Source organism: Aquarana catesbeiana, linkage group LG12 (genome assembly GCF_042186555.1).
Source record: "Aquarana catesbeiana isolate 2022-GZ linkage group LG12, ASM4218655v1, whole genome shotgun sequence".
In the NCBI taxonomy this organism is placed as follows: domain Eukaryota; kingdom Metazoa; phylum Chordata; class Amphibia; order Anura; family Ranidae; genus Aquarana; species Aquarana catesbeiana.
In genome coordinates this window covers 46727766-46752456 of record NC_133335.1, presented here as the reverse complement: position 1 = coordinate 46752456, position 24691 = coordinate 46727766, and the positions used below count along the sequence as shown (strand labels likewise).

The following is a 24691-nucleotide window of genomic DNA, read 5'->3' as shown; positions in this document are numbered from 1 at the left end:
TTGGTAATGGCTGATATACAGTATGGTGTTGATTATGTACAGTGAAACATAAACCTCAAATACCTAAGATATCAAATTCTTGACTTGCAATGTACTGTGAGCAATAGGGTCAGATATAATCAAATCTTTTTACTTTTTCACTTTTCAGTTTAAAGAAAAAAAAAGTGCTATGCGTTGTAACAATTTATTGTTCACAACACACAGCAGCAGACGCGTGTTATGTGGCGCATAATGCATAAAAGAGCTCTAGATGAATTATAACTAAAATATATGCAGACAGTGAAATTTGTAGTGTCTCCAAACCTAAGTGGTCAACGTAAAAGTACCCCTTACACTGGTAGTCAGTGCAAAAGTGTCCCCTTGCTTGGGTGGGAGATCAGTTCACTACTGCTCTGTTCATGGAACTCCTAGCAACTTCTGAAGGAACCTTATGGATCTACAGGACCCTGGCTGAGAAAGGCTGCCCTAAGCTATAAGAGATGCCTGAATGAAAAAGTTGAACCCATGCGTTTCTGGGGAGCTGCCAGTCCTTTTGCATTTTATAAGCTGGCATTTGCCGCCACAGAGAACTCTGGTACTAACAAGGAGTCCATCCATCTCTGTTAGCACGTCCCTAAGGAGGGGCGAGGCAGTTCCTCTGAAACACGCTGGCTCAACCAGTATATTCTCACACTTTCAATAAACGATTGTAATCTCCCTCCAAGATTTGCATTTGTTTGAACATTGGGCACTCCTTCCTTCTCATTCAAGCATTGGTTCTACTAAAGCGACAGCTCCATCGTATCAGTAAGCTAGTAGCCCAAACCGCCTAAAGGAGATCAGCACCACCGCTTACTTGCGGAACCACCTAAAAACTATCAATAACTATCTGAACCAGTCCAGCAAGGTCTCAATTCCAACTAATCTATAAGAGGATAGTGAATGATTTGGCCAAGCAGGTTCTACCCATGGGTATAGTGGACTAACCCTTTAAATACTAATATAACGTTTTATCTCAGAAAATAATTTGAAATGTACAATTGACAGAACAACTCATTACAAGCAATGTTTGCATCAAGCACCTGGAGCTGCTTCAGTATAACAAAATCCTTCTGAAAGGGACACACCTGTAGAAGAATGAAAAAAAAAATAGGAGCCGTGCGTGAGTGGTCACTCCTCTGCCATAGTATGCCATTGCTGACAACTGTAGGGCAGGGCACAAACAGAACATGACCCCCACTGGATGGTATGATCCAAAATCTGGTAGCCACATAAAAACAAATGATTCTAATTGCCTAGACTATTTGCATATTGTTAATTGGTATCAATTCCAGATTTAAATAACTCTTTGTTTAATAGTGACACTAAAGGTTTTCCTGTTTTACAATCACTGGTATGTGATAACGATTGTTCTAGCAGGTGAGCAGAGTGTAGAAAAAAGCCCTTCATATCATATAACACCCTGAGGAAGATATCTTCTACTGTATGTGGGTCCAAACTTACAATAAAAAGAATGCCATCAAGGAAATAGATATGATTTTTTTAGTGCCTGGCAACAAATTGCCGCTGTGTTTACTTAACAAGTCAACAATCCTGGATTAGTTGTGGTTGATTTATGAACACAGCCCATGTCTGGCCAGGTTTTATTGCTGTCTTTGTTCTCATGGGGTTGATTGCCACTCATTTCCTGTCCTTGTAACAAACAAGTGTCACCAGGACAGGAAGAGAGGTTTAATCTCCCCAATGGGGACATTGACAGCAATAAAAATCTCACAGCGGTCCTAACCCTTCCCCCCATCCTAACCTAAAACCAAGTTTGGGTTTCAGTTGGGTGGTAAAAGTAATCTATAGTCTTAAGTGTCTTTTTTATATATTGGTAAAAGACATCTAATATCATATATAATCTTCTCCGTGTAATGTTAATGTAGAAGTTTGTGGTTATTAAAACACCTTGGAGCCCCCGCCTGGCCATCATTCTGCTATAGGCCGGGCGGGGGCTCCATTGTCCTGACTGGACGTCATATGATGTCCTTCAGAACAAGCCAATGTGCACGCTCCCAGCGATCGGTGGTGCGGTGTGTCACCAACACACCACATTTTTGATCACGGTAAAGAGCCTATGATGTAGGCTTTTTATCACGTGATCAGCTGTGTCCAATACAGCTGATCACCGTGTAAATAGGAAGTGCCAGTTATTGGCATTCCTCTACTCGCGCTGACATAATGTGCCCACCAGTGATGCCAATCAGTGCCCATCAGTGCTGCCATTCAGTGCCATCTATTAGTGCCCATATGTGCCGCCCATCGGTGCCCATTAGTGCTGCCTATCAGTGCCCATAAAGGCTGCCCATCAGTACCCATCAGTGCTACCTATCAGTGCCTTCAATTAGTGCCTCCTCAGCAGTGCTCATCAGTGCTTCATATCAGTACCACCTCATCAGCGCCTATCATTGCAGCCTATCAGTGCTCGTCAGTGCAATTTTCAGTCTTTTTTCATTGGTTTAGCAAAAACTAAAAAACTCAGTGGTGATTAATTACCACCAAAAGTAAGCTCTGTCTTCAAAAAATTATAAAAATTTTGTTTGGGTACAGTGTTGCATGACCGCGCAATTGTCATTCAAAGTGCGACAGCGCAGAAAGCTGAAAATTGGCCTGGGCAGGAAGGGGGTGAAAGTTCCCGTTATTGAAATTGTTAAAAAAATAAATAAACTTACATTCATGTTTTAGCGTCTGTGTGACACTGCAGCTGTCCCGTTCTGGCTCTAAGTCCAAGAGCTGACTTATCACATGATTGCTGATCAGTTATTAGTCTGCTCTGAGCAAAAAGCCGGGACTGTCAATTACTGCACCCCTCCAACGCTAACTGGAGCCAGGTTGGGATGTGGGCGGGTCTTCATCTCCCCAGCCACCACTAAAAGGCAGAGCCAGCTGTCAAGCAGCCAGGTGAATCCTTACTGTAGTGCTGGAGCTTTGCAAACCTGGTGATTCTCTGCCCCATCAGATGATTTGCAGGCAGTAGCCCATTACCAGCTGACTCTGGGTCACAAGAGAACATTTTGGCCATACTTGGCCATACTTCTCTTAATGTTTCGACGACAGTCTCTGTGTATGATTTCTACATATGTATATGTATCGGACATATTTGCTCCTTACTTCCGCCATTCTGTACTTCCGGCTGTGTGACTGCTGTATTTTTATGGTTCCTCTTTCGCAGTTCAAAGCCACCAGTCTGCTCAAACATTATAAATAATATTGTCAGTGTCTACCTGACCTTATCTCAGTAATTCGTTTTTTACCAACTTGCCAAAATTATCTTTTTTTTCACTTCCCCAAACTTTCTGGAGAGTGATGTCCCCTAGCTACCCAAAGCCTCCTGAGATGCTCATCTCACGCATCCTAGGAGGTCTCAGGGTGACCTATAGTGCATGCCCCATGACGTCATCAGGGGTCAGGCTGTCTGTTCCTGGTTTTGGAAGGCTGCCCCCTGATGATGCACCAGATGCAAGCCACATGATGTAAGGGAGGAACGGGTGGGTAGCAGCTAAACAGGATGAGTATGTTTATGAAGGACAGCCCAGCGAAAAAGATAAAAGGGGCTTAAAAGGGTAAGAGGGTGAAGGTCTTCTTCAAGTACCCAACACTCCTGGGTGTGTTGGGTGCCAGGCCCCTCTGCCTGCCTGGTGTACTTTCATCCACTGGCCACTACATCACTACAGGACACCATTATTATGTAGGTGCCAGCAGATGTAAGTTCGTAGTGCAATAGAGGACCAGACATCCAATATATCTTTAACTTTAACCCATCATAGCTCTGTAGCCCAGTAAAGATGGTTGGCATGGGTGTCCGGACACGTGAGCATTACCAGGCAGCAATATGCCTCCAGTGACAGAATAGTTTTACACAACCTAAAGGAGAGATCTTTGGAACATTTAAAACTGAACTCTAGGCACATATAAAGGATGTAAGGAAGGAAGGAAGCCTTTAATTCCTTGATACCTCATCATGGCTCCATTCACACCTGAATGTTTTGTTGATCAAAGCTCCAAAATGCTCAACATCCAAAGTTCCATGTATTTCAATGGTGATTGTTCACATATGGGGGGTTATATGCCTGGAGCTCCAAAAGCTACATGAGCAACTTCTGAGGCAGATTGGGTCGTTTTTGGCCCAATGGACTTGAATTGGAACCTCGAATTGAGCATTTTCAAGTGTTTTTTCAAGCATTTTCAAACATGCAAGAACTGGACCCCCCCATACCTTCCAGTGGCTAAAACAATGATGCCTGAAACACACATAAAATGCTTGTAATACACTTCTCAAACACTTCTATAAGCTCATAAACACGTTCAAGTAACAATTCCAGCAAATTTCTTTGTTCAGGTGTGAATTCAGCCTAAAAACATACGCAGCAGAGATCAGACTGCGGAAGGGAGAGGCAACACAAGAAGCCAATCATTTGTACTGTAGTGCTGGTAGGAGGAGAGAGCAGAGTGACAGAGAGATGAGCTCATCAGTCTTCTGCTTCTGAATCACAGGCTGGGGGAGGGACAAGGCAGGTAAAAACAACTTTCATATGTATTTCATTGATGTGGTTAGCTGGTTACATAGAGTTGAACTTTAAAAGGGAATCTGTGATGAGAGGAATAAATGAGCTGACATTGTTGATTTATTTTTCAGATACAAGCTCCGAGGCTGTCATCCTGACCCCAGATTCACTACCTAGTGTGTCACCGACATGTAGGACTGGAGTTCTGACTTTTCAGACTTCGCAGGTGCAAAGTTTGTTTCAGGTCAGTGACTGCTTCAGTAATTAAAGGGGACCTGTCATGAGACTTCCATTACTGACTTCTCCTTTTTGCTAATGCAAGTTGCCTGACTGTTGTACTGACCCTCTTGTGTTATTACTTTAAGGCTTGGTTCACACTGCCGTGACCTGAAAGTCGTGCGGCTTTGCTGGGTGACTTCAGTGTGACTTGATGCGACTTGAAGCGACTTTGAAGCAACGTCATCACATCAATTAAGATGAGGATCCGATGGAGGCGACTTGCATTAAAATCTACGGGCACAAGTCAGATAGAAGTCGCCTTGAAATAGTACAGGAACCTTTTCTAAAGTCGGAGCGACTTCAGTAGTGCTAATTAAAACAGCTCTCATTGACTAACATGGGATTTCACATGTCACATGGGGTCTCACAAGTTGGATCCTAAGTCGGTGCAGTGTGAACCGAACCTTAAACACTGACCCCATAGGGACTTCTACCTTTTATTCTGATTGTTCTGTGTACTTAGTCTGGCTCTGTAACTCAAAGCATAGAAGGTAGAGTATAAGCACAATAGCCAGGCAATCAGCATTTCAGAAATAGTCCAGCAATGGCAGTAAGTTTTCATTTTTTGGGAAGATCTACTTTAAACCAGGACCTGGAGAACAGTTCTGTATCTTTAAAAATCCAAATGCAGCAATGGCAGCTTCCTTATTTCTATCACCACAGGTTCCCTTTGATTTCATCCATACAATATTAAGAGCGCTTTCACGCTGATGCAGTGCGGTGTTCCCGGACCAAGAATGACGCGCTGTGTGCCCGCAGTTAGCTGCGCTTTGCTATAGACTTATGCCCCTGCGGTTTTGGCATTCTGAAAGCACACCAGAACTTCTGCATGCTGGACTTATGGTGTGCTTTAAAAATGTACTCCAAAACTGCGGACATAATAGAAGTCTATTGCCGCGTACACACGGTCGGACTTTTCGTCTACAAAAGTCCAACGGACGCCGACGGACTAAAGCTGGCTGGTAATCCGATCGTGTGTGGGCTTCTCCGGACTTTCAGCAGACTTTTTCAGCCTCAAATCCGACGGACTTTAGATTTGAAACATGCTTCAAATCTTTACGTCGTAACTACGACGGACCCCGAAATCCGCTCGTCTGTGTGCTAGTCCGACGGACAAAAACCCATGCTAGGGCAGCTATTGGCTACTGGCTATGAACTTCCTTATTTTAGTCCGGTGTACGTCATCACGTACGAATCCGTCGGACTTTTGTGTGGTCGTGTGTAGGCAAGTCCGTTCGTTAGAAAGTCTGCTGCAAGTCCGCCGAAAGTCCGCAGGAAGTCTGTCGGACAGGCTGTCGGACTTTTGTAGACGAAAAGTCCGACCGTGTGTACGCGGCATATGACAAAGTGCAGCTAACACGCACTAAAACTGTGGGTACACTGCGCTTCACCCGCGGTGCGGGAAAACCACACTGCATCAGTGTGAATGCACCCGTAGTGCCTATACAGTCTACACAAATAATACTGATTTGATTCCAGATACACTATATTGTCAAAAGTATTGGAACGCCTACGTTTACATCAGTGGTTCTCAACTCCTGTCCTCAGGACCCACTAACAGGCCAGGTTTGCAAGATAAGTGAAATACATCACAGGTGATATCATTTGCTGCTCAGTGATTGCACTATTCCAGTCTGTATCTCCCCAAGGTAATACTTAAAATCTGGCCTGTTAGTGGGTCCTGAGGACAGGAGTTGAGAACCACTGGTTTACATGCACATGAACTTTAATGGCGTCTTAGTCCGTAGGGTTCAATATTGAGTTGGCCCACCCTTTGCAGCTATAACAGCTTCAACTCTTCTGAGAAGGCTGTCCACAAGGTTTCGGAGTGTGTCTATGGGAATGTTTGACCATTCTTCCAGAAGCGCATTTGTGAGGCCAGTCAAGTTCCTCCACCCCAAACTGTTCCTACAAAGTTTGGAGCATGAAAATGTCTTGGTATGCTGACGCCTTAAGAGTTCCCTTCACTGGAACTAAGGGGCCAAGCCCAACCCCTGAAAAACAACCCCACACCATAATCCCCCCTCCACCAAATGATTTGGACCAGTGCACAAAGCAAGTGGATGAGAAGGTCTGGCTCGCAGTCTTCACTTAATCCCAAAGATGTTCTATCGGGTTGAGGTCAGGACTCTGTGTAGGCCAGTCAAGTTCCTTCACCCCAAACTCGCTCATCCATGTCTTTATGGACCTTGATTGTGCACTGATCCAAATCATTTGGTGGAGGGGGGATTATGGTGTGAGGTTGTGTTCCAGGGTTGAGCTTGGCCCCTTAGTTCCAGTGAAGGGAACTCTGAAGGTGTCAGCATACCAAGACATTTTGGACAATTTCATGCTCCCAACTTTGTGGGAACAGTTTGGGGACGGCCCCTTCCTGTTCCAACGTGACTGCGCACCAGTGTACAAAGCAAGGTCCATAAAGACATGGATGAGCGAGTTTGGGGTGGAGGAACTCGACTGGTCTGCACAGTGTCCTCTCCTCAACCCGATAGAACACCTTTGGGATGAATTAGAGCAGAGACTGCGAGCCAGGCCTTCTCTCCAACATCAGTGCCTGACCTCACAAATGCGTTTCTGCAAGAATGGTCAAACATTCCCATAGACACACTCCTAAACCTTGTGGACAGCCTTCCCAGAAGAGTTGAAGCTGTTATAGCTGTAAAGGGTGGGCCAACTCAATATTGAACCCTACGGACTAAGACTGGGATGCCATTAAAGTTCATATGTGTGTAAAGGCAGGCGTCCCAATACTTTTGGTAATATAGTGGAGGTGCAATCATCTGCTTCTTGCCTGTTGGGGACTCCAGTGGAGATAATGACCCCTTGGAGATAATGGTGCCCCCATGGAGTGTCACTCTTCTTGTTGCAGCAGAAGACTTGCAGTCCTCCTGCTGCAATTTCCATATTGTAACATGAATGAAAAGTCCTACAAGCAGCGTTAACTCCTTTTGTAACAGGCAGGGCAGGGGGGGTGGAGCAATGGAGAGATTTCCTTTACAGAGGTACATGTGGAGCCTGTGTGCAATTCACTCCAGTAATCAAAGTATCAGACAATCCAACAATCCAGTAATCAAAGTATCAGACAATCCAACAATCCAGTAATCAAAGTATCAGACAATCCAACAATCCAGTAATCAAAGTATCTGACACGATAAGAACATAGTAAAGCAGCTATAAACAACCTGGTTCATATAAAACAACTTTAATAATGTTCAGTGATAAATGCGTTAAAGCTGAACTCCGGGATAAGCAGTTATTGTCTAATTACATCCGTCATGTGTATTCTTTGTTGAATCTTGGTGTGCTTTGTGTATTTCTTCTAGATCTATGCAGTAATCCAACTCTGTGCAGGAGCTTCCTGTAATAAAGACCGGTCACTGCTGCTCTCTGTCCTTGTGTGGGGTGATTGGTCTTGTCTCCACCCCTCTATAGCTTTCTGCAGGCAGAGTGTAGTGGGTGGAGCATAATGGGCCCCTCCCACAGCTCTGCTCTCTGCACAGGCTAAGTTCAGCGCAGCGATGATGTCACAGCATTTACAAGATAATATCTGGGTTTGCAAATGCATTTTCTTCACGCAAAGTGGATTTAGATAAAGAAATATCTTTCATTGAATGTTTTTGTGCCCAGAGTTCAGCTTTAAAGTTTTTTGGAGTTCCTCAGTACTGAAGGTATTTTAGAAGTACTGTGGGGTGTTTATATTCTTCAAACTGACTTTGTATCAATCAGATTCACACAGGGGCAACACGACTTCAGTGCGACTTTGCACGGCGACTTCAACGCGGCTTCAGCGCGACTTTAATCAATTTAAAACGCGACTTCAAGTTGCCTCCAGGACAGGCGACTTTGGCTGTGGCCAATCACAAAATAATCAGCTCTCTGGGAGGGAGGGGTTTGCCTGGGCAAACTAATTTTTTTAACTGTAAAGTCGCTTCAGTATAGATAGAGATCCGACTTGGAGGCGACTTCCATTGAATTGAATGGTACAAGTCGCCTAGAAGTCGGATCCAAGTAGTACAGGGAGTACGCTCTGAAGTCGGAGCGACTTCAGTAGTGTCAATTAAGACGCTCTGATTCCCTGTAATGTTAATCTCTTCTTGGGGCGACTTGAGGGCTTACAAGTCGGATCCCAAGTCGTCCTAGTGTGAACCGACCCTAAACTGCAACATGTGTATCTTTTGTCTGTATTGTCTGCTACTATAGAATAAGCCGCACAGCAAGCAAAATAGCAACTCCTCCTCTCTTTATAACTAGACAATGGGGGGGCTGCGCATGGTAGCCAATCAGCTTCTATTTTTTATGATGCATTCACACTTTTGCATTTCTGCTCGCGATTTTGGTTGAGTGAACCAAAGTGTTGAACACGGGGCAGGCCAATCACTTAATGGGCTGTCCTATGCGTGTTTCTTGCCTGAAAAGGGAGTCAAGCGCAGCACGTTTTTAAAACTGGCATTTGGTCACGAACGGCAGGTGATTGCGCCGCGCAACGATCGTGGCAGGACCACACTGCGTTTGGGAGTGCGGCTTTGAAATCGTGCTGAAGTAGTACTACATCCGCTTTCAGCTAGATTTCAAAGACGTAGATCAGTGCGATTTGCGCTGCTGATTTCATTGCGGCTTACAACTTCATTTAACAGAAGTCTACGCAAGTCGCAATGAAATAGGAAAAAAAATTAGTGCAGGAACCTTTTTTCATAATATAAACGGCTCCATTGCCGGCAATGGGGTGCGACTTGTCGTGCGATTTGGAACTGTCAAATGATAAATCACACCGGCACGAACCAGGGCTAGTTGTCAAAGTTTAACTGAACAAGCTGAATTTTGAAAGCTGATTGATTACTATGCACAGCTGCACCAGATAGTGCCGGTTCAAATTATGCGGTGCGGGAACTGAATGTTATTTTAAACAGGAATCGCACCACATTCCTGTTCAAATCACATGCGATTCTTCAGCAGTACGATTTGGGCCATTATTCTTTATGGCTCAAATCCCACCAAAATCATGCATGACCCTTTTTTTTGGCCACACCAGAATCGGATCACATGGGTGTTCACACCCATGTGATCCGATTCTCCAAATCGCACTGCATTTTGCGGGTGTCGTTACCTTAATATACGCACCCGCAGCGGTTTGCATTAACAGGGTGTGACATAGATGCGGTGCGGAATCCGCTGCGAATTTGCAGCGCACAAGCGTGAACTGCCACTTAATAAACCTCCACCAATGATACATTTAAGATGAAATAAATCACATAGAAATAAATGTATGCACACATGCAAGAAGTTCCATAGGCATAAGCGGGTTGATTTACTAAAGGAATTGCGGCTGTTCACTTTGCAAAGTGAATGTTCCCTTCCCAGCTTAATAAATACGGCGAAGCTGGGTTCACTTTGAATATCCAATCATGTGCAAGGAAAAAAAAAAGCGATTTTATTTTTTTCCTGCATGCGATTGGATGTTAGATGTGAACACAGTAAAATAAAAAAAGAGTAAAAAAAGTATAAAAGTAAAGAGAATATTTACTTTGCAAAGTGAATGTTCCCTTCCCAGCTTAATAAATACGGCGAAGCTGGGTTCACTTTGAATACCCAATCATGTGCAAGGGGGAAAAAAAGCGATTTTTTTTTTTTTTCTTCCTGCATGCGATTGGATGTTAGATGTGAACACAGTAAAATAAAAAAGAGTAAAAAAAGTATAAAAGTAAAGAGATTATGCACTTTGAAAAGTGAATGTTCCCTTCCCAGCTTAATAAATACAGTGAAGCTGGGTTCACTTTGAATATCCAATTATGTGCAAGGAAAAAAAAAGATTTTATTTTTTCCTGCATGCGATTGGATGTTAGAAGTGAACACAGTAAAAAAAAAAGGAGTAAAAAAAGTATTTGAAGTAAAGAGAACATTCACTTTGCAAAGTGAACACAAACTTTCCGCAGTGAGCATTTTCTTTGCTAAGTGCACAGCTTCTACTCCTTTAGTAAATTACCCCCGTAGTATAAATGAAGGATAAAGGCCAGCCGCCAAACTAGACAAGGAGGCAGTGCCAGGACAAGGTCGTCCAATGCCCAGGGCAAAGATGCCAAATTGCCCCCCCCCCTTCCCCCATTTATAATGTGCAAGCTTAGGGGATCCTACCTCCCCAGTGGTCACTCGCCTGTCAAGATCACTGCCGCTATCACTACTCCTGTCAGCCTTGTAACAGAACGAAGGCGCCCCCCATCCCTACAATAAACCATTGCGCCCAGGGCATCCGACCCTCTCGCCCACCCCTTGACGGCTTTGAAGTGAATTGAACGCTCGCTCTGCATACCCTTAACCCTCGTGATCCCAGCTTGCTATAAGTAAAGCTGGCCGGTGACGAACGTCAGAATTTGTAATGACAGGCCAGCCCCACGTTTAGCACTCATTATATTTGCAGAGAAGCACCGACAGGGTTAATGGCAGTCAGAGTTCCGGTGCCAGTCGCACAGTTGTTGTACTATGGGATGAGGACTGCTTGGACCTTAGAAGGAGGAGGTAGACCTCCCCAAAGCTTGTCCTGAAAATGTAACTGTTAGTGCAAATAAAAAAAAAGGATCACAGACAGTACTCAACTGTGTTGCTGCAAGTCTACGAAGCCGGCTACAGCAGCAAAGTTCAAAGTTTGCTGTAGCCAGTGTCGTTGGATGTCACCCCCCCCCCCCATTTCTTACCGGTGTATGCCGATTTCCTTTGCCTCCTTGGTGGACCTTCACGTTGGCTTCTTCCTTTGTCCCACTTTGGCCTCCTGTGTCCTCTTTCCTACCACCGCCCTCCCTGATCTCAGCACACTTTGCTGCTTTACTTCAATGCTTTTTTTTTTTTTCTCTCTTCTTCTTCCTGAAAGTCTATAGCCATCCCTCCCACTGCCTTCTCCTCCTAACATGTGATGATCTCACACCCCCCCCCCCCTCCTCCTCCATCAGCTATCATATACTGCTCTCTGATTGGTCCACGGGGGTCACGGAATTTCCCGGCAAAGGCCAAGCTTACCAGAAGACGCAAGCTTATTGGTCTACATTGTGTAGATCGGCCTTTCTCCACCAGGGTTCCGTGGAACTCTACGGTTCCTCCTGAGGTTGCTAGGGGTTCCTTGAGCTGTGAGCGATGGCAAATTGATCTCCTACCTACCCCAACCGCCAAGACGGCACTACAGTCGCCACAATTTGCAGCTTTTACCGTCTGCAATTCTTTTCTGTGTCTGTTATTCATTTCATTTCAAGATTATTACAAAAAAATGGGTAAAAATCGCATATTAGATTGTAAGCTCTTCTGAGCAGGGCCCTCTTAATCCTCTTGTATTTTATTGTATTATAACTGTATTGTCTCCCTTTTATATTGTAAAGCGCTGCATAAACTGTTGGCGCTATATAAATCCTGTATAATATTAATAATGACCAGTCACATCCTATTTGGACCTATGAAACTGTTCAGATCGGTGCGACTCCGACTTGCACCGATTTTGACAACTTTTGGCGATTTCATGTGCGACTTGCAAAGAGATCTGTGTATGAAGTCACACAGATGTGGGCAAGCCACACATAAAATCGCATTGCCCGGCTACTTCAGCGCGATTTCAAAGCCGCATTCAGTGTGAACCGGGGCTAAAAAGCGGTTTATAGCACGAAAACTCTACTAATTAACCACTTCAGCCCCGGAAGGATTTACCCCCTTAATGACCAGTCCATTTTTTTGCGATACGGCACTGCGTCGTTTTAACTGACAATTGCGCGGTCGTGCGACGCTTTCCCCAAATAAAATTGAAGTCCTTTTTTTTCCCACAAATAGAGCTTTCTTTTGGTGGTATTTGATCCCCTCTGCGGCTTTTATTTTTTGCACTATAAACAAACAAAGACCGACAATAAAAAAACAAAACAAAAAAAAAAAACAAAAAACAATATTTTTTAACTTTTAATAATAATAAATATAAATAATAAATATTTAATAATAAATACCCCCCCCCCCCCCAAAAAAAAAAATTATTCATCAGTTTAGGCCGATATGTATTCTTCTACATATTTTTGGTAAAAAAAAAAAAAAAAAAATCGCAATAAGCGTATATTATTATTATTATTATTATTTCAGGTACTGAAATAATACGTCAGTTTACGCAGCGCTTTACATATACATATTACATAGACATTGTACAGTCACATCAGTCCCTGCCCTAAGGGAGCTTGATTGGTCTGCGCAAAAGTTATAGCGTCTACAAAATAGGGGATATATTTATGGCATTTTTATTATTATTATTTTTTTACTAGTAATGGCGGTAATCAGCGATTTTTTAGCAGGACCGCGACATTGCGGCGGACAGATCAGACACTTTTGATTTTTTGGGACCACTGACATGGCTCTCTGTGGAGCAATCGCGGGTGACCGGCAGACATTGCGGCCGCCGGCCACGCGCATCAGCTCTGGCGTCGCGCATGCCTGCTATTGCTCTTAAAGAGGCCGACATACACCTGCGGCGATTTGCGCAGCCGTGCCAACCTGCTGCAGTATAATGACGGCAGCTGGTCGGCAAGCGATTTAACGAAAATCAGACATTATGATAACTAACTAGCAGTATATTAACGATATGGAAAATTAAAGGAACGCTCTGAATACAGATAATTTTATCCGGTTTTCTAATAGTGGGGGACATTTACTAAAATTGGTGCAGCTCTGCATAGTGACCAATCAGCTTTCAGGTTTTATTGCCAAAGCTGGAGCCCTCGTATACATTGAACATGTCTCTGGAATTGTGCGTCTTCATCTGAAGCCGCACGATTTAAAGCCACATGTCCATGCGACTTCAGGTACAACTTGAAAGACATCTGTGCGGCTTCATGCACAGATGTTTATTGAAGTCGCGCCTGAAATCGGCAAAAGTACTGCAGGAACTACTTTTGCAAATCGGTGTGGCGCCACAAAGTTGACATCGCACCGATTGGAAAGGTGCTATTGCCAGCAATAGGCTGCGACTTGTCATGTGATTTGACCTGTCAATGTGAACAAGGGCTAACTGAACAAGCTTCAATTAGAAGCTGATTGGTTACTATGCAGAGCTGCACCAGATTCTGTGTGCTCCGGTTTTAGTAAATCCCCCCCACTAGGTTCTAGAATGTATTGAAAAATGAAAAAAAAAAGGTTTCTGCATTTTTCTGCATGTGTGTAAGGCCCCTTTCACACCAGCAGTCCAATTGGGTCTCCCTGTCCGTTTTTCAAGTGGACCCGATCAGACCATCTATCCATTGTTCTCTATGGGGCGGCGGATGTCAGCAGACATGTGTCCGCTGTCACCAGTGGCGGCCTGTGCATTGTGGGCGCCACCCCCCCCAACACTGCCGCCGCCCTCCCTATTTATGCACCCGGCCCCTTTCTTTTAGGACGCCGGACGCATTAATTCCTATGGCGGGGATGGGGGGGTTTGAAGCACCTGATTGGAGCCAGAGGCTCTAATAGGCTTCAAAATAGGATGGGCTCGGGGCACAAAGCATTGCGTCCAGTTGTGTTGTAACAGCAAATAAATATTCGCTGTTGCAACACTGATCCTCCTCCCAGCCATCAGGAAGCGGGTCTGACACCCATCACCCAATTGGCTGAAAGGACAGGTGATCCTATTGGACGCCTATTGGAGGGGAGGAGACGCATGGCGAAAGCCGCCGTGATCTCAGAAGAGAAGAGGACACAGGAGACGCTGCCAGATGCCCACCACAGCCCGATCCCCGCCACTGTGTGCCTGCCGATCCCCGATGTGCCCGCTGATCCCCGCCACCGATTGGTTAAATGCCGGTGGACTGGCAGACAGAGGGGGGGGGTTGAGGTGCCGCGGGGTGGTGGTGGTGGTGGTGGTCGGGGGTTTTGCTAAACACAGATGGACGTGGTTATGTTCGCTATCCGTCCGGCAGGATTGGATGACAATTGGATGGAAACGGACATGCAGCCTATTTCCATCTGACCGCCCCATAGAGAACAGCGGGCTGTGTCCGTGTCCGCACTGCGTAGCGGAGCAGACACAGACCTGTCATCCGCCGGCTCAGCAGGGATCAGTGGAGAGATCCCCTGCTGAGCAGGCAGATCCACTTGGGGCCTGACAATCTAATTGTACAATCTCTTTGACAAATGACACGTTGTGCAAGGACCTGCTTAGTTGGATAAAGAGCACATTAACAGCATATGCATTGCACTGTGCAGCATCGTCTAACGCAATCCCAACACATAGACAAGGCAATTCGCGTTATGTTCGGTTTCGGTTCACACCAATACACTGGGTTGGCGTGTGCTGAAAAGTAGGAAATGCTTCATTTTTACGAAGCGCAGAGCGTTGTGACACATAAAGGTAAATTAAATGTCATGTTGTGACATTTCAATGGTTGTAAAACAGTGGGTGTGTACAGGGCCCCCGAACATAGACAGCACGTGTTTGGAGCCATGCACCTGCGCCTGCATGGCTGTCAAATTGGGAACAGGTATATGTAATAGTGGGGGTAGCGCAGGTTTTTTGAAGTACGATTTATAAACTGGGAACAGCGGCTGCATCCCAATTGACTAGAATGGGGCTGTCTGCATGGATCACCTGTGCACCCCCCATGCGGGCAAATGAGGTCCACACATGGTTGTATGCTGTAATGTGCCCATCTGAATGAGGCCTTATTAGGGGTTTGCACAGAGATTGCACAATCGGATTGTAACATGTGTGGCCAGCTTGACAGCATTTCCACTATTCTCTAAGCTTCAATATATAGTGACTAGTTAGGACCAACATTAAAGTTTTACTAAACCCACAAAAGTAAAATCAGTCTGTATATGCAGCATGCTTGTTACACTCACTGTGGAACCTAAAGGGTTAAACCTCCACATTGTGTAAAAAGGCCGTTTGATCCTGTCTTCTCTGATCCTCCCCTTCCTCCAGCATCCCCAATATGTCTCCTGATAGTACAGAGCCTTGGGGAGGCACTCTGCACATGCTCAGTTTGGTGTGTATTGCTAGAGAGTATTTTTTTTTTAATCTGCTGGTAGTACAGAGCCCTAGGAGCAATGGCGGCCTCTCCATTAGGGGCGCAGGGGCGCCGCCCCCCTAATCCATGTGCCCGGTCCCTAATCTACATGGAGGGTGCCGGAGGCATGGATTTCAATGGCAATGGGGTTTTTGTTTGAAGCACATGATTATAGCCTGAGGCTCTAATTGGCTTTAAAAAAAAAGGGTGAGCTAGGGAGCAAAGCACTGCGCCCCGAGCCCACCCAGTTGTGTGACATTAGCAAATTAATATTCGCTATTGTCTTCCTGCTTCTCCTCCTGGCCAATCAGGAAGCGGGTCCTGAGACCCGATTGGCCGAGAGGAGAAGCGACAGTATTAGCCGCCCAGGAGGCCAGGAGGAGAGGCAGGGGAAGCCACTGAAGCTCGCCGCGACCTAGATGGGCTAAGTGCGGGCTGGTGGATGGATGGGCGAGCGAAGGGGGGGGGGGGTGAGTAGTTTGCCGAGCGATGAAGGGGGTATTTCGACTGACCGACCGACTGAAAAGGGGGGGAGGGGTTTTGACTGGCGGACCGACCGAAAAAATGGAGCACCAGTCGCAACTGCCTAGGAGGCACTCTGCACATGACCAGTTTGGTGTTTATTGCTAGAGTTTTTTTTTTTTTTTTGTGATCAGCACAGGGCCAATCAGCACTGTCCAGACAGAGGGTCAGGAGTCATGCAACCTTGTAAGACAGTCAGAGGAGAATTAAAACTCCTCCTAGAAGCTTTATAAGACACTGATAGAAGCCACAAGACTGCTATATACTGCTGATGAGAAAAGGTATTTAGCTGTTTATATTTACTAAAATAACTGCATTTCCATGTTCTGTGTACTGTGGGAGACCAGATATAGTGAATGCAGGGTCCTGGGTTTAGTAATACTTTACATTATATAGAGCCCTGGGCAAAAATGTTAGTATGGTGCCCCTCCCCCCTATGAAAAAACAGAATCTTGCTTTTTTTTTTTTTCTTGCCATGAAAGCTGACTACAAGAAAAACAACTGTATGCAATTTTTCACCCAGCTCACTGACATTAATATTACACTGTGACATTGTTCCCTTTATACAGTCTAATGTCATGGGGGTCTCAATAAGTGTCAAGCAGTACTCATGATTTTAAGCCGTCACTGCTATGATAGAGAGCAATAACAAACCACTTAAAGGGTAACTCCACTTTTCTGGGGAAAAAATAGCAAAAAAAAAAAATCAATATAGCATATCTACAAGAGCGACACAAGCCATATTGTAATTGAATTTTATTAAAACTTACCTTTCCTTTTCAATCTGTAGTGCTGTCATTTTCTGTAAAATACAATATGGTAACCTGGAGGCGTTCTGTACATAGATGGTATACAGAACGCCCCCCAGAAATATCACCTCCTGCTCATTTGATTGGTTTAATGATTTTCCCAGAAGTCTGCACTAAGATACAAGTCAGATTTTGGGCATCCCCTGCAACGAAAATGTCCTTTTTGGTGAGATACTCCTAAAGGAAAATCACGTCTAAAGGGCTGCAGACCCTACCACCTTCCTCATTAGAACCCTGCAGGTGCAGCAGCGGATTGATCATTTTAAAACCACTCTTATGCTGGCCAAAACAAATATTCGGCCGTGAGCGCAAACGATAGTGCCATCATGTAATGACCGATAAATCGTTCAGTGGACATAAATGAATCAATTTTTATGTTCATTTTTTTTACATATACCCAGTGCAAACAGTTTGGAGGGGAAACACATTAACCTTTCAATTTCAATCGTTCAGCAGAAAATTTCCAAACTTGTCCTTCGTTTTTTCGACTCAAATCCATCCCAACGATTATCGATTTTGCACCCATTAACTGTCTGAAAAATGAAGAAACTGTCTAAATGACCGAATTCCGGACGATTTTTCATATAGTGTATGGCCAGCATTAGACCTCAGATATGGCTGCATTAGACTTTCTTTCTTCTATTTTCATGTGGTGATCCAGCCAGTAGGTCTGTTGTTTTTCAAAAGATTGTATCAGTTACAGAAATGAGACAAACCATTCAACAGTGACAGGGGTGCTTACAATGATCAGCTTTTATTTATGTAAAACCTTTATCCCAAAAGGAACAAAACTGTTTGCTGTAACTGATTATAAAGTGTGAGTTGGAGTTTGCCTTCAGTCTGTTAGTGTACCGAAACTTGCTAGTATATCTAACACTCCCTTCCCCCCCAGACTGACAATGCTGCTGTCCAAAGGTGCCTCCTGTGCTCCTTCATCCAGAGTGGGGGCACTCTAATACAGGAGGTGTGTTATTGGCCAGATCATCAGGGGAAAACAGGGGAAAAATCCTAAAAAAAGAAAACGAATGCAGCCCCCACATCTAATGATTGCTGCACTAGACTGTACTAGACACTAAGCCAACATGCTTTTACTATCAATACCAATTTAAAGCCAAACTAGTAAAATGAAAATATAATAATAACCCACTAAAAGATTTTTTGAAAAAAAAAAATCAGATTTTGCTGCCAAACTTGCCCTCAGTGCTGCCCCATCTGTACTTCTTGGTAGAATGCCAGCCAGCATTATTCTCTCCACAAGTCCAGGCTACCATAGACCTGAAAACAGTCTGTGATTAGCCAATAAGGCTAAGTTTACACCATAGGTGTGTGCACAGGGTGTGCCGGAGGTGCCTGGGCCCACCCTAATCACCCTGTGAGGTGCCGATTTCCCCTGCTTCCTGCCTCCCTTCTCCCCTCTGTAGTGCTGCCAGCTTTCCTCCTCTCCTTTCCCACTGTCTACTGCTGGGGGATATTTTAGGAAGGAGAGTGGGGGAAGGGGCTGGTAAATATATAATTTACCGGCCCCTTCCTTTTCTAAATGAACTCAGTGAGTGATCTGCACCGATCACTCCTGTGTTCATTCTTAACTGTGTTAACTTTGCTTCACTTTGAGAATGAACAGAAAGCCGCTCAGCACAGAGCACTTCCAACCTATTCAATATCCAGTGTAGCCGAGGCTGCAAAGAAAGGGACTAGGGGATCTCAGTCCTCAATCTCTGTCTCAAAAGTGAGACCTCAGGGGTCTTTTTAGACCCCTGATATTTCATATTTCATATTTCATCAAAACCTCCCAATGGGGGCTCCTTAAAAAAAATTTGTATATAAAAAATAATAATATTGTGAAAAAAAAAAAATAATAAAAAAATAGAAAACTACTGACACCGTCCACCGCCCTACTGACACCAGTCTCTGCTCTACTGCCACCGTCCACTGCTCTGCTGATATACACACCTGTGTGTTTGTGCTCTGGGGTGCACACCCTAATGCAATAGGCTATGCACACCAATGGTTAACAGCTATGCTTGTGGCGGTTGATGCGTTTTTTCAGTGCGTTTTGTGCATTTTTTTATACGTGTTTTTGGGAGGTCTCTGTTGTCATGCAGCAGAAACCAGCAAAAACACAGTGGAAATGCATCAAAAATGCAAGCACTGCATTTTTGATGTGTTTCTGCTGTGTTTCCATTGAATTCCATGGAACCAAAAACGCAACCTGCTGCGGGCAAAAAAAGTCCCTGACCCTTTCCAAAAAAAACGCACCGATTTAAAAACGCACAGATGTGAATGTGACTCATAGGAAATCATGTTAAATGGACTGTAGTGCACTTCTACAAAACTGAAAACGCACTGCAAAACGCATAGGTGTGAGCCTAGCCTAAAAGAGAAGCAGCACACTGATGAGCTCATCTCTCTGTCACTCTGATTTCTCCTCCTACTAGCATGCTCCCTTTCAGCACATGAACTCATTGGCTACTTGTGCTGCTTCTGCTATTTCCAGTCTGAGCTAGACATGTGCAGAATGAAAAAAATTGTTTAGTTTCGATGAATTATTTACATAAATTTGTTTAGTTGATTTTGTTTAATTCGTTTTCGGAATTTGTTTCGTTTATTCGTATTCGAATCGATTCCAACAGTTTTTGAATCAATTTCAAATAGTTTTCGAATTTGAATAGTTTTCCAATTTCCAAAGAGAATAAAATAGAATAGAAAATAAAGAAATAGAATAGAAAAAAATAGAATAGAATAGAAAAGAATATAACAGAAATAATAATAATACACAGCGACATTAACTTTTATAATTTTAAAGTTTAACTAATGACCACATATAAATACAATAAATATATAAATGATGCAGATAAACAATCAAACAAATTGACAATATAAGTAAACTCCAGCAAGCAAAAAAAAGTAAAGGACTTCTAAAAAAAAAAAAAAAAAAAAAAGAAAGGGAAATTAATCATACATTCAAGGGGAATGAATCACACAATATACTGCCAAAGTGCATAAAGACAAAATATTAGAAAGATATAACATATAATATGACAACCTTTAGATGGAGATTGTATCAAAATATAATAAGAAAGCATACCAAAGAAAGAAGATCTTTATACAATTAAAATAAAAGAGACACAAATAAAAAGAAACATTTTTGAAAGGGTGAAAGGCGAACCAATAATAGTAACATTCTACTTGGATACAATATCCTTATATAATCAAAGAGTTTAACAATGTTAATCCTCCTTATTGTCTAAAAAGGCTGTTTGATCCCTTCTTCTCTGATCCTCCCCTTCCTCCAGCATCCCCAATATATCTTCTGATAGTACAGAGCCTTGGGGGGGCACTCTGCGCATGCTCAGTTTGGTGTGTATTGCTAGAGAGTATTTTTTTTTTCTTTGGAGATGCATGTGATCAGCACTGGGCCAATCAGCATTGTCCAGGCAGAGGGTCAGGGGTCCTGCAGCCTCAGAGGACATTCAGAGGAGAATGAAAACTCCTCCTACAAGCTTTAACCAGTGCTCGGCCAGACAGTGATAGAAGTCACAAGACTGCTATATACTGCTGATGAGAAAAGGTACACTATATTACCAAAAGTATTGGGACGCCTGCCTTTACACGCACATGAACTTTATTGGCATCCCAGTCTTAGTTCATAGGATTTAATATTGAGTTGGCCCACCCTTTGCAGCTATAAGAGCTTCAACTCTTCTAGGAAGGCTGTCCACAAGGTTTAGGAGTGTGTCTATGGGAATGTTTGACCATTCTTCCAGAAGTGCATTTGTGAGGTCAGGCACTGATGTTGGACGAGAAGGCCTGTCTCACAGTCTCCTCTCTAATTCATCCCAAAGGTGTTTCTGTCGGGTTGAGGTCAGGCCAGTCAAGTTCCTCCACCCCAAACTCACTCCCCTATGTCTTTATGGACCTTGCTTTGTGCACTGGTCCAAATCGTTTGGTGGAGGGGGGATTATGGTGTGGGGTTGTTTTTCAGGGGTTGGGCTTGGCCCCTTAGTTTCAGTGAAGGGAACTCCTAAGAGTTCATACCAAGATATTTTGGACAATTTCATGCTCCCACCTTTGTGGGAACAGTTTGGGGATGGCCCTTTCCTTTTCCAACATGACTGCGCACCAGTGCAGCAAGATCCATAAAGACATGGATGAGCGAGTTCGGGGTGGAGGAACGTGACTGTCCGGCAGTCACGACCTCAACCCCATAGAACACCTTTGGGATGAATTAGAGCGGAGACTGTGAGCCAGGGCTTCTCGTCCACATCAGTGCCTGACCTTACAAATGCACTTCTGGAAGAATGGTCAAACATTCCCATAGACACACTCCTAAACCTTGTGAACAGCCTTCCCAGAAGAGTTGAAGCTGTTATAGCTGCAAAGGGTGGGCCAACTCAATATTGAACCCTACGGACTAAGACTGGGATGCCAGTTAAGTTCATGTGCGTGTAAAGGTAGGCGTCCCAATACTTTTGGTAATATCGTGAATATTTTAATGACTTGGTTGTACATTAATTTGGAATAAACAAAGGGTTTTTGCATTAACTGGGCAGACTCTTTACATCCAGCATCCTATCCACCTAGCCCTGTGAGGATTACTATAATGTAATGAATTGCACCAAGGGCCCTGAGCGTTCTTCCTCTTTGACTGATTATTAATGAATGCAGTTGCTCCTTGTTTCGAAATGTTGCAACACATGACTGTGTGCCAATAATTAATCGTTCATATTCTGCCCCGCGTGCTGTGCCGCTTCCTGTTATGTGAATGTCTCCAACCATTCTTTGGATGTCTGTCAGCTTTCGCACATTTGTTGCAGAAGAATTAATGCAGCAATCTTCCACGTTATTAAGGCTACAGTCACACGTGGACTGAATGTTTTCAGGTGTATTAGAAAGTTTTTTTGAGCAGATTTGCAAATATTATGGGCGTTTTTTATTTAGGCGTTTTTGCTGTGGCCAATAAAAACCTGTGTAAGGTGTGCAGTGATGCTGGAAAAGAGGAGGGGAGCTGCTGTTTGAGCTGAAAATGCCTGCTCAGTCGTTTTCTATTGAAGTCTATGGGGGGTTTAGTGTTAGGAAAGCGAATATTCATAGCATGGCGCTCGCAGGTCACCTTTTTTGATGCCTATTAGAGTCTATGGCTCTAATCAGGTGCTTAAAAAAAAAACCCTGCCCAAAAAGGGGATGGGTGCATGAATAGGGGATGCAATGCATGAAACTATATATTGGTGCTAGAGGGGTGGCTGGAGAGAGGGGGTGGCGCCCGTGCGCCCTTATGGACGCACCACCACTGGATGACAGCCATGCAGACCAATTTGATGCAGTGTGTGGCGTATGGTCTGAGTACTGACAGGCTGACTCCCCCACCCCTTCAACCTCTGCAGCAATGCTGGCAGCACTCATACATCTATTTCCCAAAGACAACCTCTGGATATGACACTGAGCATGTGCACTCAACTTCTTTGGTGGACCATGGCAAGGCCTGTTCTGAGTGGAACCTGTCCTGTTAAACAGCTGTATGGTCTTGGCCACCGTGCTGCAGCTCAGTTTCAGGGTCTTGGCAATCTTCTTATAGCCTAGGCCGTCTTTATGTAGAGCAACAATTCTTTTTTCAGATTCTGTTTGTCATGAGGTGCTTTGCCATGTTGTGCCATGTTGAACTTCCAGTGACCAGTATGAGAGAGTGAGAGCGATAACACCAAATTTAACACACCTGCTCCCCATTCCCACCTGGGATGTTCTCTCTTTTGTTGCCAGTGGTTTAGACATTAATGGCTGTGTGTTGAGTTATTTTGAGGGGACAGCAAATTTACACTATTACACAAGCTGTACACTCACTACTTTACATTGTAGAAAAGTGTCATTTCTTCAGTGTTGTCACATGAAAAGATAGAATAAAATATTTACATAAATATGAGGGGTGTACTCACTTCTGTGAGATTATATATATATATATATATATATATATATATATATATATATATATATATATATATATATATATATGTAGGAAGGCCAGTATGGTGGCCTGAATTTATGGGAGGAGCCCGGGGGGTATTTAAGCAGCCCGCTCACCTGTGGTGCTTGTCGGTTTCCTGTGCGCGATATACGTCACTAGGCTGACTATTCCGATTTCAGCGTTCGCAAATACTTGGCTCACAAGTTCCCGCATTCGTGATCTCCGTGCCCGAGAGTTTTTGAAGTCCGCGTTTACCGATTCGTTCGCACCACGCATCTGGCTGGGCTGTCGCAGGTAGGGTCCCCTCGGATTTTTGTTTTTACGTACGTTATGTCATGTCACTAAACCGTGATATCAGAATTACGAATCACTCGCAAATTTCACGAACGTAACCGCATGTGTATTACTCGCACTGTCGTCATGTTACCATTTCGCGTTATCTGAGGAAACCACAGCGACGCAAGCGTCGCTTCATTTCAGACAGGTCTTAATTGTTAAACATGTGTCAGTAGACAGCCATAGCGATTCGTAAATGCATAAAAATCTTTTCGAACCACGTCAGTTCGATACCAATCATTTCTCATTTCTGAAACATTTCTAAATACATTTCTAACATTTCAAACCATTTCAAATCATTTCTCATTTCAGTCACGTACCGCGCTCCGATCCGAATCCAGTCGCACCTAAAAGATGCACCGATTCGCTCCGGTGTGCCCCAGTAGTTACGGCCTCATTTCAGTACATGCTCCAGAGTCACGTCATTATCAGTCGTTATGACTCATCGATTCGTACCTCTGTCATGGTTATCATTTCATTTCCACGTATCACGCTCCGATACGAATTCAGTCGCATGGAAATGCACCGATTCGTCTCGGCGTGCCCCAGGTATTAGCCACATTTCAGTACATGCTCCAGAGTCCGATTCGTAGTCAGTTGCTACAGCAGCACGACCGATTCGCGCCTCCGTCATGGCAAACGATATGTTACACCTGCACTTACCGCGCTCCGCTTCGAATCCAGTCGCATCCTCCATGCACCGATTCGTTACGGCGTGCCCCAGGGCTCGGCCTCATTTCTGAAACATGCTCCAGAGTCTGGATCATAGCTAGTCGCAGATATCGGGCGACCGATCCGCATCTCTGTCATGGAATTGCTACCATTTCACTCCCACAGCGCATCACCGTTTCGAAACCAGTCGCATCCGAGATGCACCGATTCGTCACGGAATGCCTCAGTTGTTTCGGCCGTATCCATACCTATACCAGAGCTCGGTGCGTTGCCAGTCGCAAAATGCGGCACAACCAATTCAAGCCTCGGTCAAAGTAAACATTTCTCTCATTTCGTTTCTTACTGCGCTCCGATTCGAATCCAGATGCATCAAACATGCACCGATTCGTCCCGGTGTGCACCAATGTTTTTCAGTTGCCTCATTTCAGTACATGCTCCAGAGCCCGGTTCACGGTCAGATCAGTCACGACACGACTGAGCCGGACCTCTGTCATGGAGTTCACTCATTTCATAATCAAGGCAAACATTTCAAATCATTTCATTGTCACAAGATTGTAAGCACCATACAAGTCATTGCTTCAAGTTAGTCAGCAAACCCTTCAC

The 24691-nt window shown here is 44.3% G+C and overlaps 1 protein-coding gene across 2 annotated transcripts in view; it reads right to left on the bottom strand.

Moving 5' to 3' along the window:
• MAP3K14 (mitogen-activated protein kinase kinase kinase 14) overlaps positions 1-24691 on the bottom strand; it is a 106911-nt gene that overhangs the window by 42078 nt on the left and 40142 nt on the right. The window contains exon 1 of one of the 2 annotated variants that reach the window (XM_073607689.1): positions 11489-11951. The exons of the other annotated variant lie outside the window; for it this stretch is intronic. The gene's annotated coding sequence lies outside the window, so the exon portion shown is untranslated. Of the gene's footprint in view, positions 1-11488; positions 11952-24691 lie in introns of those variants that run through there. 2 annotated transcript variants of the gene reach the window in all.